Source organism: Pistacia vera, unplaced genomic scaffold (genome assembly GCF_008641045.1).
Source record: "Pistacia vera cultivar Batoury unplaced genomic scaffold, PisVer_v2 Contig1129, whole genome shotgun sequence".
NCBI lineage: Eukaryota > Viridiplantae > Streptophyta > Magnoliopsida > Sapindales > Anacardiaceae > Pistacia > Pistacia vera.
Window position 1 is genome coordinate 109,461 of NW_022195170.1, and position 13,156 is coordinate 122,616.

Consider the following 13,156-nt stretch of genomic DNA (forward strand, 5'->3'; position numbering starts at 1 on the left):
TTCCTTTTGAAGAACAATCCTTTACCTACTGTAGCCTTTAAGTAGCTCATAATTCTTTTAAAAACTTCAAGATGACACTCTAATGGAGAGTGTATGAATTAACTGATGGGGTTAAAACAAAAAGTTGCCGAACACACACATCATGCAATAATTCGGATAACTCTAAAACATGTCCCAAGATCAACTAAAATAAGATATTTAAACTAGATATGTGAAGATTTGTTACCTCTCAGTAAAGTTTCAGCACTAATGGAACTTCTTAAGATATATTTGAAGCTTCCTAGGCGTGATGAGTGGCCATTGACTGTTGTGACTTTTCCGTATGCTAGCAAGTGTCTATTAGTTGACAAGTAATAAAGTGATGAATAAAGTGTTGAATCCCAAAGGACTAAATGCTAAACAAATAAATAAATTGGCTAATCTTAACGTTATTCAAGATAACGAAAAATTGTGATGTGAATTAATTTTTTTTAGAAAAGAAAGTACTAGAAATAAAAACACATGACAAAAGATCACTATGCAATGACAATGTTAATAGTTCAATTCTACCTAAACCAATGTTGACAAATATGTAATGAAAGAAAATTAGATTCAGAAATCTATTGATCTAAAAAGGGCTAAATTCTTCAATTGCATAACAAATGTGGAATTTCCTAACAGTTAAGTTTTGCTCCCGCTTAAAACCTAAGCTGGCCACATGAATCCTGTAAGACTATCCTGAGTATTCTATTCAATTCATGATCTATACTATTCTAATGATCTAAAGTAACCGGTTTATTATCACATCAATAAATCAATTAAACACAATGAAACTCTAGTCGAAAGATATTTTAATCAAACTTCATTGCCCAGTTCATCATTCAATTAAAACCCTAAATAATTAGAGAACCACAACATCCAAAAGCATTAAGCAAATAGCAAATATTCTTATTGAACAATAAATTTCTTGAATGCTTTAATATAATTGAAAATTAAGTCAACATGGTGTTGGTAGAATCTACCCCTTACCAAAAGAAAACTACTCCATACTCAAAGTAAACAAAATCAAGATCAGTTGTGAGATTATCATTACAAAAATTCCAAACTGAAAATAAAAATAGAGTAATGGAGCTTGAAACTAGGATCTTGAAGAATTGATCTCTGGAAAGGTTTCTGTTATATGTGAAGCCTTATGCGACATTGTTTTGACTTAAGCCGAGACTTCATCATGATCGTTGGTTTGAGGACAGATCTGACAGCTGAGGACTTAAGTTGGGTCAAACCTATAAAAGCAGAGGTCCTTTTAGTTCTCAAACAACGCGTTTTTCCTCTGTTTGATATCTCTCAAAGTTTCCAGGTTAGGGTTCAAGATTAGGGCTTTGTGTGTGTGTAAATTTGCTGATAATCTGTCCATTGAGTTGTGTTTCTTAGTGGGGTGGTAACTTGGTGTAAAGTTCTTAGTACAGATTGTAGGTTTATCTTTGTTATTCTGAAGCCAGTTTTGATCTAGATTGAAATCTTGTAAAGGGAAGAGAGTTTGAGGGTTGTAACCGTTCTTGATTGTAATAGTAAGTGCAGCGAACATCCATATTCTGGAGCTCAACGTGGACGTAGCTTGTTCAATATTGAACAAGTGAACCACGGTAAATACTGTGTGTTGAATCTGTTTTGGTTTGTGTTGATTGTGTGTTTTGGTTGATGTTTGCTTGATTTGAGTGAGGAGGAATTACAACAGTGGTATCAGAGCCAAAAGTTCTAAGGTGTATCTAGGTTTAGAAATCGTTTAATTCTTGACGAATTCGAAAATTAGAGTTTGTCAGTTTTTGGGGGTTTTTCGATTTAAAGGTTCCTAGATCATTAGGACTTCAAATCTTGCTAAGTCTTGGGATTAATTCGTGAGATTAGGTCACAAACACAAGGGATTGACGAAATTTGTGCAAAATCGAAATTAGGGTTTTGTTAGGATTTGGGTTTTTTTTTTTTTTTTTTTTTTTTTTTTTTTTTTATTTATCTGGTCGAATTGGTTAGTTTGAGTCACAAACACGAGTTAGGGGGAGAAATTTTGGTATTGCCTAGGGGCTGTAGTAGTATTGTTACTTTCGTCTTGTTTGATAAAGTTTAAGGGTATCTCGGCTAGAAAACCAGTAACTGCCTTAAAAACTGCCTGACAGTACTTGGCAACCTCTGGTATAACAACGCCACATACTCCTTAGACTGTCCTGCCCTGTCATTACAGTACAATGAGCACTACTCGTATGGAGATCTCCCAATACGATGGGAAGATTGATTTTAATACATGGAAAAAGAAAATGAAAGTCTTGTTATCTCATAACAAGGTTGGAATCGCACTGGAGAAAGATGAGTCCAAATGGCCAGAAGAAAAGAAAAAGAAAAAGGTAGAAGTGGACGAAGAAGCATACAACTTGATCATTATGAACCTGTCAGACCCTGTGCTGCGAAAGGTGGATGGTGTGGAATCTCCAAGTCCACTTTGGGGTAAACTCGAGTCTCTGTATGCTCTTAAATCTGCTCCTAATTTAGCTTTCTTGAAAGGCACTTTATTTTCATATAAAATGGGCATAGCTAAATCCCTAGATGACAATCTTGATGAATTCTTAAAAATGACCCTAACCCTAAAAGGTATTGACCAAGAACTAGGAGATTCAAGCCTTGCTATGATTATGTTAAATTCCCTACCTGAAGAATACTTAGTGGTAAAGAATGCACTCCAGTATAGTGGGACAGTACCTAGTGTGGACCTGATTGTTTCTGGACTAAAATCTAGGGAATTAGAATTAAAGATCCAGAAGCGTAATGGTAGCAATCTATTTTTGAAAGGGAAAGTTGAGGTTGGGCAATCTAGTAAAGATACTGGAAAAAACCATCAGAGAAATGTAGGCTTTAAAAACAAGAAGAACAGTAAGGGAAATGGTAGAACTAAGGGGGAATCTAGGAAATGTTTCTTCTGTAACAAGGTAGGACACCTAAAGAAAAACTGCTATGATTAGATTAAAAAGAACAAACAGAATATTACAAAAACAAACCTAGCCAGCTCTAGCAGTAACCTAGAAATATCAGAAGCCCTTACCATTTCTAATACATCTAGAGGCAATGAATGGGTGCTAGACTTAGGTTGTACCTTCCATATGAGCCCTAACAAAGACTGGTTTCAAAGAATTAAAACTGGGGAACAGGAAACTATTTTTATGGGGAATAATGACTCTTGTGAGGTTTAAGGATAGAGGATATAATCATTAAGCTGAATAATGGTAAGTTAGTATTACTAACTAGGGTCAGGTTTATACCTGAACTAAAACGTAACCTAATTTCCTTGGGAACCTTAGATGAATCAGGCTGTTCTTATAAGGCTTAAAATGGGTGTATGGAAGTCTACAAAAATGGAAATGTGTTAATGAAGGGGGTTAAGGAAAATGGGCTTTATATATTGTGTGGGCAGTCCTACCCTGATGTTTCTAATTCTGCTTTATTGTCTACTAACATATCTACTGCAGCAAAATGGTACTTGAGATTAGGCCATATAGGCCAGAATGGTATGGATGCATTGAAACAGCAAGGTTATTTTGGTAGTGATGTTGTAACTGCTCTAGATTTTTGTGAAACCTGTATCCTTGGAAAACAGCACAGGATGAGTTTTCACAAAAGGAACTCATCTTGCTGCAAACTGTCTAGACTATGTTCATGCTGACCTTTGGGATCCAGAAAAGGTGAAGTCACATGGAGGGAACATATACTTCCTTTCCATTGTGGATGATTACAATAGAAAGGTATGGGTATACCTTCTTAGGTCTAAGGACGAAGCCCTAACCAAGTTCAAAGGTTGGAAAACCCTTGTAGAAACGCAGTTAGATAGAAAGGTCAAAACCCTTAGAATTGATAATAGTTTGGAGTTCTGTAACTTAGAGTTTGACACCTACTGCCAAAATCAGGGGTTACAAAGGTATAGAACTATCAGGGCAACCCCACAACAGAATGGGGTTGTAGAGAGGATGAATATGACTCTCCTAGAAAGGGTCAAGTGTCTTCTGTTCACTGCTAGGCTACCCAAGACTTTTTGGGGGAGAAACCCTAACTACAGCTGCTTATTTGATCAATAGAAGTCCATCCAGCTCAATAGGTTTTAAATGCCCTGAAGAGAGATGGTCTGGAAGGAAACCTAACCTTAACCACCTAAGGGTCTTTGGGTCTGCAGCATATGCACATACTAGAGAGCGTAAGCTTGAACCCAGGTCCCTAAAATGTGTCTTCTTAGGGTACTAGGATGGTACTAAAGGTTATAGGTTGTGGGAGAGAAATGCACCAGGAGTTAGGATCATAATCAGCCGAGATGTAGTTTTTAATGAGCCAACCTTTCCTTGCAAAGTGTCTACTAACAATGCAGGTAACTCAAGAACAGATCCTGAACTGCTTGATCAAACAGAGAGATCACAGTTTGAGGTGGAGCCACAAAACCTGACAGAACACTTAGAACAATTTGAACAAACAGAACCAGAAAGTACCACACTGCAGAATTATTGGGGACCAATATGAAGAAGATGAGCAGCTTGAGAACAATGATGAAGAACAGAATGAGAACCTAGCAGACTACTAGCTGGCTAGAGACAGAGTCAGAAGGAAAATAAGGCCCCCAAACAGATACAGTTATGCAGATTTGATCTACACAGCCCTTGTGGCTGGGGTAGAAACACTAAGGTTTGAGCTAGAGACATATCAGGAAGCTGTGAGTTCAAAAGACAGTAAAAAGTGGCTGGAAGTAATGAAGGAGGAGATGAAATCCTTAAGACAGAACAATACTTGGACTCTGGTCCCAAAACCTATTGACCAGAAACTAATTGACTGTAAGTGGCTTTATAAACTGAAGGAAGGCCTAAGAAGCTCAGACCCTCCAAGATACAAAGCAAGACTGGTGGCAAAGGGCTACACACAAAGGGGAGGTATCGATTTTACAGAAGTTTTCTCTCCTGTTGTTAAGTTTAAAACAATTAGACTTATGCTAGCTGTAGTAACTCAATATGACCTAGAACTGGAACAGTTAGATGTTAAAACTACGTTTGTACATGGTGAATTGGAAGAGAAAATTTATATGAGTCAATCATTGGGGTTTAGGGATAGAAACCTGCCTGAGCATGCCTACCTGTTGCACAAGTCCTTGTATGGACTCAAACAATCTCCTAGGCAATGGTACAAGAGATTTGATTCTTTTATAGCCGGAATTGGGTTCATTAGGAGTGCTTACGATAACTGTTTGTATTATGCTTGCTTTAATAACATACCAATGTACTTACTGCTATACGTAGATGACATGTTGTTAATTAGTAAGTCCAAACCTCAAGTAGATGAATTAAAAGCAACATTAAATGCTGAATTTGAGATGACAGACCTAGGGTTTGCAAAAAGGATATTAGGGATGATGATTGATAGGAATAGAAAAGTAAATGGATTGAAGCTCCATCAATTTCCATATCTGCAGAAACTGATATCTAGGTTTGGTTTGACTGATGCTAAAACTGTAAATTTGCCCCTAGCAGGTCATTTCACATTAATCAAAATGCAATCCCCCAAAACTGATGTAGATAGGATTAAAATGGAAAAAATCCCCTACTCTAGTGCCATAGGATCAGTGATGTATTCAATGATAAACACTAGGCCTGATCTTTCATTTGCAATATCTTTATTAAGTAGGTTTATGTCAAATCCAGGAATAGAGCATTGGGTTGCCTTAAAATGGTTACTTAGATACATTAACACTACAATGCATGTTGGATTAGATTATTGCAAAAGAACTCCTGCACTTGATCTTGTAGGGTATGTGGATTCTGATTTTGTAGGAGATCGTGATTCAAGGAAGTCCACCACAGCCTACTATTTCACTTTAGGTGGAAATTGCATTAGCTGGAAATCCCAACTTCAACCATTAGTGGCATTGTCCACAACAGAAGCTGAGTATGTGGCAGTAATTGATGCATTCAAGGAGGCAATATGGCTACAAGGGATTTTGAAAAAGATAAACTTGATGAATGGCCCTGTGACTGTGTATTTTGACAGTCAAAGTGCCATCCATCTAAGTAAAAATCCAGTAAACCATGAGAGAACGAAGCATGTGGATGTCAAGTATCATTTTGTCCAAGACCAGATTTCAAAGGGAACTGTCAGCCTGCTGAAAATTCCAACTGAAGAAAACCCATCTGATATAAGAACCAAAGTTTTAACTGCTGTAAAGTTCAAGCACTGCTTGAACATTCTTCACATCAATTGAATTCAAAAGAGCAAAGAAGGATTATGAGAACTGCTTACTGCACCTGCTGATTACTGTCAAAAGAAAGAATAAGGCTTCAAGGTGGAGATTGTTATATGTGAAGCCTTATGCGACATCGTTTTGACTTAAGCCGAGACTTCATCCTGATCGTTGGTTTGAGGATAGATCTGACGACTGAGGACTTAAGTTGGGTCAAATCTATAAAAGCAGAGGTCATTTCAGCTCACAAACAACGTGTTTTCTCTCTATTTGATATCTCTCAAAGTTACCAGATTAGGGTTCAAGATTAGGGCTTTGTGTGTGTGTAAATCTGCTGATAATCTGTCCATTGAGTCGTGTTTCTTAGTGGGGTGGGAACCTGGTGTAGAGTTCTTAGTACAAATTGTAGGTTTATCTTTGTTATTCTGAAGCCAGTTTTGATCTAGATTGAAATCTTATAAAGGGAAGAGAGTTTGAGGGTTGTAACCGTTCTTGATCGTAATAGTAAGTGCAATGAGCATCCATATTCTGGAGCTCAATGTGGACGTAGATTGTTCAATATTGAACAAGTGAACCACGGTAAATACTGTGTGTTGAATCTGTTTTGGTTTGTGTTGATTGTGTGTTTTGGTTGATGTTTTCTTGATTTGAGTGAGGAGGAATTACAACAGTTTCACGCCAACTTCTCCTGAATGAATAGTGCTAGACTCTCGTCTTTGATCTCCTCCTCTTCCTTGATGTGTTTTGTTTCAAGAACCCTAGCCTCCTCTCTCCGAAGTCATCTCTTTCTTTTAATACGTTTTTTTTTCATTGAAAAATCATGCACACCGCGGCGGTAAAAATTCTAGCTACGACGGTTGTTTGTTTCTAGCAACTCACAAAAATCACACTCGCCACGGCGAAGAAAAGTCTTTTTGTAGTGGTCATTCAGAATTATGCCAAGACCAAAAATTAAAAGTTGTAGATATGCTTCTTAGCTTCTATAGCTTCTGAAATCAGGTCATTTCGGGTTGTAGAACTCAAGTTATGCTGATTCTACTATGAAATGACGTTTAGCCCTACAAAGAACAAAACTTCCAATTAAATGCATTTCACAACCAAAGTGAAGGGAAATTAATATAAATCCTAATGAAACTTAATATAAAATCATAGTAGAAAGTAGAATTATCAAATACCCCCAAACTTAGATTTTGTTCGTCCTCGGGCAAAAGAAGAAAGACAAAAGAATTTTTAATCAACACGCTCATACTTAAAGTCTATAAAGCTGAAAATATGATAAAATCTATAGGAAGTTCAAATGATCAATTAAGTCAGAGTCAAATTCAAAAGCTAATAAATTCTCTTCCTGAACTCTCAATGTGTGTGTGTTTAGCCAATAAAAAATCTCATGCATGTTTCCTAGATCAATCTATGCGCCCTAAACAACATAATAGCAATCTCGACAAAAGAACGGAGCTTCATATGCCTGCTTTTCAAATCATCTCTCCACTAATGTAGGCAAACACAAAAACTCAGATCAAAAGGTCTTTAAAAGCTTATAACGTAAGGCTAAAGAATTGGTAGCCAAGGAAAGGAAAAGAATTTATCAAAAATAAGAGAATCATGCAATGTTTCACAATAAAATTTTACATCCTCTTTTTTTTTTTTTTTTTTTTCATTCTTTCTCTTCTTTTTCATTTCACCCGCCACCTTTGAATTCTCTTTTTCTTCCAACCCCTAAATACAACAATTTTTTTTTTTTTAGAACAATAAAAAACTTACAAAATATTCTCTTGGAAGTTCATTACTGTTTTCCCGGCTGTATCGGTTATGTCAAGTGGCTAACAAAGAAAATTTTCATTTGACCTTAATGTCAAATTTTAATCATCCATAGGCTCAACGGGGTGACTAGGAACAAAAATTTATTTTGGGTAGGCTAGAAAGGCTCAAACGATCCAAGGAATGCCTAAATCATTTCTAAGCTTTTGTTTTGTCTAGGATTTTGCCAGATTATCAAACAAGTTCTAGAGCTCCTAGATGTGAAACCTTGTCATGCCAAATAATGCACATAAACTTTTTCTAAGTCACAAAGCAATCGACTAAATCATGGCTAAGTGCTCAAAATGGTATTGTGATTCAAGAAAAATAAATAATTAATAGAAAAATAAATCATCTAACTAAATCAACACCTTTCCCATCCTCCAGACTTTATCCTATTTCAATTAAAACATAATATATACAACATGAACACATGAAACTAACATATTTGGGCTCAAAATTTTCAAATTTTTAGAGACTGTTTTTTCTTTAGAAACCAGGAGAAATCCAATAGAAACCATGAGAATCCACTCCCAAGCTACGAATAAATATTGTCCTCAATGTTAAAAAAAAAATAATAGTAAAACAAAAAGGGTATAGAGAGACTCCCATGATTTTTTGAAGATGTGACCAAGTTTCTCAACAATTGCGTCATCCCAAAATGTCAACCCAAACTTGGATTTGAACTTGGAAAGAGAAAGAAAACGAAAACAAAAACAAAAATACACAAACTTCAAAAACAATAAAATGAAATGAAAACTACATAAAAAAAAAAAAAAATTAAAAAATAAAGTAAAACATTGGGTTGCATCCTAAGAAGCGCTTTACGTTATAGTCATTAGCTAGACTTTCTACTTCTTTAACCCAGATCGTCAAGGAAACTTGAAACCCTCTCATCTTCCATTCCATCATCTACATGAGGCTTCTCTTAGGATTGGTTGGACTCTTGAAGTTGTTCCTCTTCTTGACTTACACCCAAGCCCTACTCCAATTGATGTGCACTTCCCTTTATGCAGGGGTCTTCATCATCAGTAGTCCTCGCTTGCATTATACATCCCTCCAACAGATTTATTAATAAGTCTTCTTGAAAATTTTCAGCAATATGATCAAAAATATCAACTTGAAAACATGTAAAATCATCGGAAGGATGTTTCATTGTTCTATGCATATCAAAGACTACTTGCTCATCATTCATTCTCAAAATAAGTTTCCCTTGTTCAACATCAATTAAAGTTTTCACTGTGGCTAAAAACGGTCTTCTTAATATATGGGGAACTTCATGGTCTTCTTCCATCTCCAAAACAAGAAAATCCACAAAAACGATAGATTTGTATACTTTCATCAACACGTCCTCAACTACGCCTCATGGTCTCTTGATCGAACGATTAGCTAGTTGCAGAGATACATTAGTTTCCTTTACTTCTCCTAATCCTAGTTTCCTGAAAATAGAATATGACATCAAATTGACACTTGCACCAAGATCACATAAAACTCTATCAAAACAAAAATTTCCAATAGTACAATGTATCGTGAAACTCCTTAGATGTTTTAACTTCAAAGGTAACTTATTCTGCAAGATTGCATTACACTCGTAATTTGCATCATCGACTTATCGTTTCATGATCGTCCATCTTCCTCTTTTTCGATAGGATCTCCTTCAAAAACTTTGCATAACTAGACATCTACGCAAAGCTTTTGAAAGTGGAATGTTAATATGCAATTTTTTTTTTTTAATATCAAAAAATTTCGAAAATTACTTGTTAAACATCTCTTATTTCAATTTTTGAGGATAAGGGAGAGGAGGAATGTCTTTCCTCTCTACAACATTTTTACCAACTTACCATTCTTTTCAGTGTTAGTGGTGTCACACAATTTTGGCTCTTCCTTTTTTTTTTTTCCTGTCTCTTGAGTGTGCTCCTCTTGAGGGTCATTCAAGCCTTCATTTCACTTGGTCTCTTCTACTTGTTTTCAACTTCTCAATGTGATGGCATTGACTTTCTCTTTCGGGTTTTTCTCAGTGTTACTCGCTAGAGCACCTTGTGTTCTTTGTGAGACTAAATTTGCAAGTTGTCCCACTTGTACCTCCAAGTTCCGAATGGATGCTTCTTGGTTTTGGAACCTTGATTTAGCAATTCTAAGAAATTTAGCCATCATATCCTCCAAGTTAGATTTATTCTCTAGAGGTGGTTGGAATCCAAGAGGTGATGATGGAACATTTTGATTCCACGAGAAATTTGGATGATTCCTCCATCCCGGGTTGTATGTACTGCTATATGGATTATTCTGCTACCTGTGAAAATCAGAGACAAAGTTAGCTTGCTTAGAAGATCTGCAAAAGAATTACTCACCTGACATTGGTGATTAGGGTGGCCTCCTTCACTAAAATCACAAGGGGAGGTTTGAATTTGCATTGTGGAAACCCTCATGGTGTCTATTTCTTTATTCAAAGTTTCCACCTGTGCTGCCAAGGCCGTAATTGCATTAACATTATGTACTCCCGGGGGTCTCCTCATGACTGATCTATCTGTGGCCTATTGACAACTATTTATGACTATTTTATTTAAATAGTTCATATGCCTCTTTAGGAGTCTTTCTCATTACTGTGCCCCCTACTATTGGATCTATCATATTACTGGTATTGTTAGTTGACAGACATACAAAGTTTAATCCTTTGCAAGTGCATGAGTTGCAATCGCAGCATAGTGCACGAGTAAGGGTCGATCCCATAGAGACTGGAGATGCTCTTGCGATCCTAGTAACTATGCCTCGTGAAAACAACAAGAATTGAAATAAACAAAACATAAAAAAAGACATTAAAGTAAATCTAAATCTAACTATCTACAAAGAATCTAGGGCTCCAACTCCAACATAATTATCAGGCCACATGTTCATCATGAAACTACTGTTCTCTCCACTCCACTCTAGGGTTTGTACATCATTGGGTTCAACCTAGTACTTTCATCATTCAAACTAGCTAGTGGCGTATAGCCTAGTCTAAACAACAAAGGAACCAGTTCGCATAGACACAAATCATCCATTCACAGAGCTAATCAAGATAGGCATGGCGTCTCTCATTTCTACGGTATTACCGCAGCCATCCGGAATAGCCTTGTGTTTCCATCAACTAAACTAGCTAGTGGCGTGTAGCCTAGCCTAGTAACGAAAACCCATTAAGCACAAGACGATCTTAAAGACAATAACCAATCTATACCTGGGCAGGGCTACAAATCAATCATTCCATACGCAATCTTGTCATACAATCAATCAATTAACATCAAGGTTGATCAGGCCCTAACATCAACTAAAGATCGAATTAAATGTAATGATTGAATTTAGAACATAATAAAATGGATCAAACAAATAGATTAACAATAAAACAAAAGCCTTCAATTAGATTACATCAAATCCCTAGAAAACAAAATACAACATAAAGGAAAAGAAATAACAACACCTGGAACCATAATCGTGAAGAACAAAGGAGGAGGAAAGAAAGATAACCTCCTCTCCTCTCCAAGCTCCACCTTTCCAAGAAGCCCCAAATGTATTCTCTCCAAAATGTGTATATCAAACCTAAAAAAACTCTAAAAATGGACTAAAGCCGCCTTTATTTAGTTTTTAGACAAAATGACAAACTTGTAAATACTAGTTGACGAAATTAGGGTAGGAAATGTGACATTTTTACATCCTGCATGATTTGTGCCACGACTTAGTTTAGTTGCGCCATGGTGTGTTTGGATTGTGCCCCGGCTCGTTTCTGTCGCGGCTCAGTTGAATTGCGCCCTGGCTTGTTTACACCATAGTGTAATTTGGATTTTGTTGAATTTATGCCGCGGTGCAGAAAAGTGTGCTGTGGCTCAAAATCAGTTTCGTCGTCTTCACGCCGCGACTCAGAAAAGTGTGATGTGGCTCAAATGAAGAATTTCACTCTTTTTCTGCTTGCCGTGATTTATCCACACTTGACGGGTCTAGGATGTCCGAACACCAACACAAGCACGGATAATCCATCTTTTTGCAACTGAATACCTAAAAACACAACAAAACCCGTGATTTTGGGAGGTAACAAAACAAGTAAGGAAACTCATCCTAAATAATGCGTTAAAACTTGAATTTCTTACAATGTCACCCCCAAATCACAAAATAAATCGACATTTCCAACACTTAACAGAAGTCAAGACATTATAAAATGTTTGTACTTGAAGCATCATTGGCAACCTATGATGTGGGCATTTGCACAGTAAATCCTTGAAACGCTCCCATGCCTCATATTCCATATTAGCCTATAAAAACACAGTAGTTTTGTTACGTAACTTAGCGGTCTTTGTAGGAGGAAAATACTTAACCCAAAAATTTATGTGCCATTGTGTCCCATGTATTGATGGATCCTACAGGCAGAGAAAGTAGTGAACTCTTTGTCTTGTCCCTTAGAGAAAATGGGAAAAATTGTAGGCGAATGGCATCGTCCAAAACTCCATTATGCTTGAAAGTATCACAATTTCTAAGAAATTAGCTATGTGGGAGTTTAGATCTTCAAGTGTCAAACTTTCAAATTGCACTAAATGCTGAATCATTTGGATTATAGCAAGCTTGACTTCAAAAATGTTAGCTTGTATGGTTGGCCTTGTGATGCTTTATCCCACTCCATTTATGGATGGCATAGCATACTCTTTGAGCGATCTCGACACCTCAACATGAGGCATCCCATTGTTGAGCGTCTCTACATTGTTTCCTCCAACCTCATTGTTGCTTCCTTCCATCAGTTTAATTTGTGTTCTTCTCAATCTTCTCAACCAATATGAAGTGCGCTCAACTTCAGGATCACAATTTTCAAGTCTTTTCCTTCTAGTATGGGTCATGCTTTATGGAAGAAGCACCTAAAATAAAGAAATAACATAAAAATTAAAAGAAAATTCTCAATGTAATAAGACAAGTCAAAATAAATGCAAGTTTAATATTTAAATCCCCAGCAATGGTGCCAAAAACTTGTTGTGACTTTTTGTACGCTAGCAACTGCATTATGTTAGAGTAGGTGCCCCAGAGCCAATCATATTGTTGTATATTGACTTTATGGATCATGTTATTATATTAATAAAAGGCATCGTTTATATTATGTAAATCATATTGTATATG

General features: G+C 36.5%; 1 pseudogene; it reads left to right on the forward strand.

Moving 5' to 3' along the window:
• The first annotated feature begins 12,238 nt into the window (after positions 1 to 12,238).
• On the forward strand, positions 12,239 to 12,339 carry LOC116142629 (annotated as a pseudogene).
• The last annotated feature ends 817 nt before the right edge of the window (positions 12,340 to 13,156 follow it).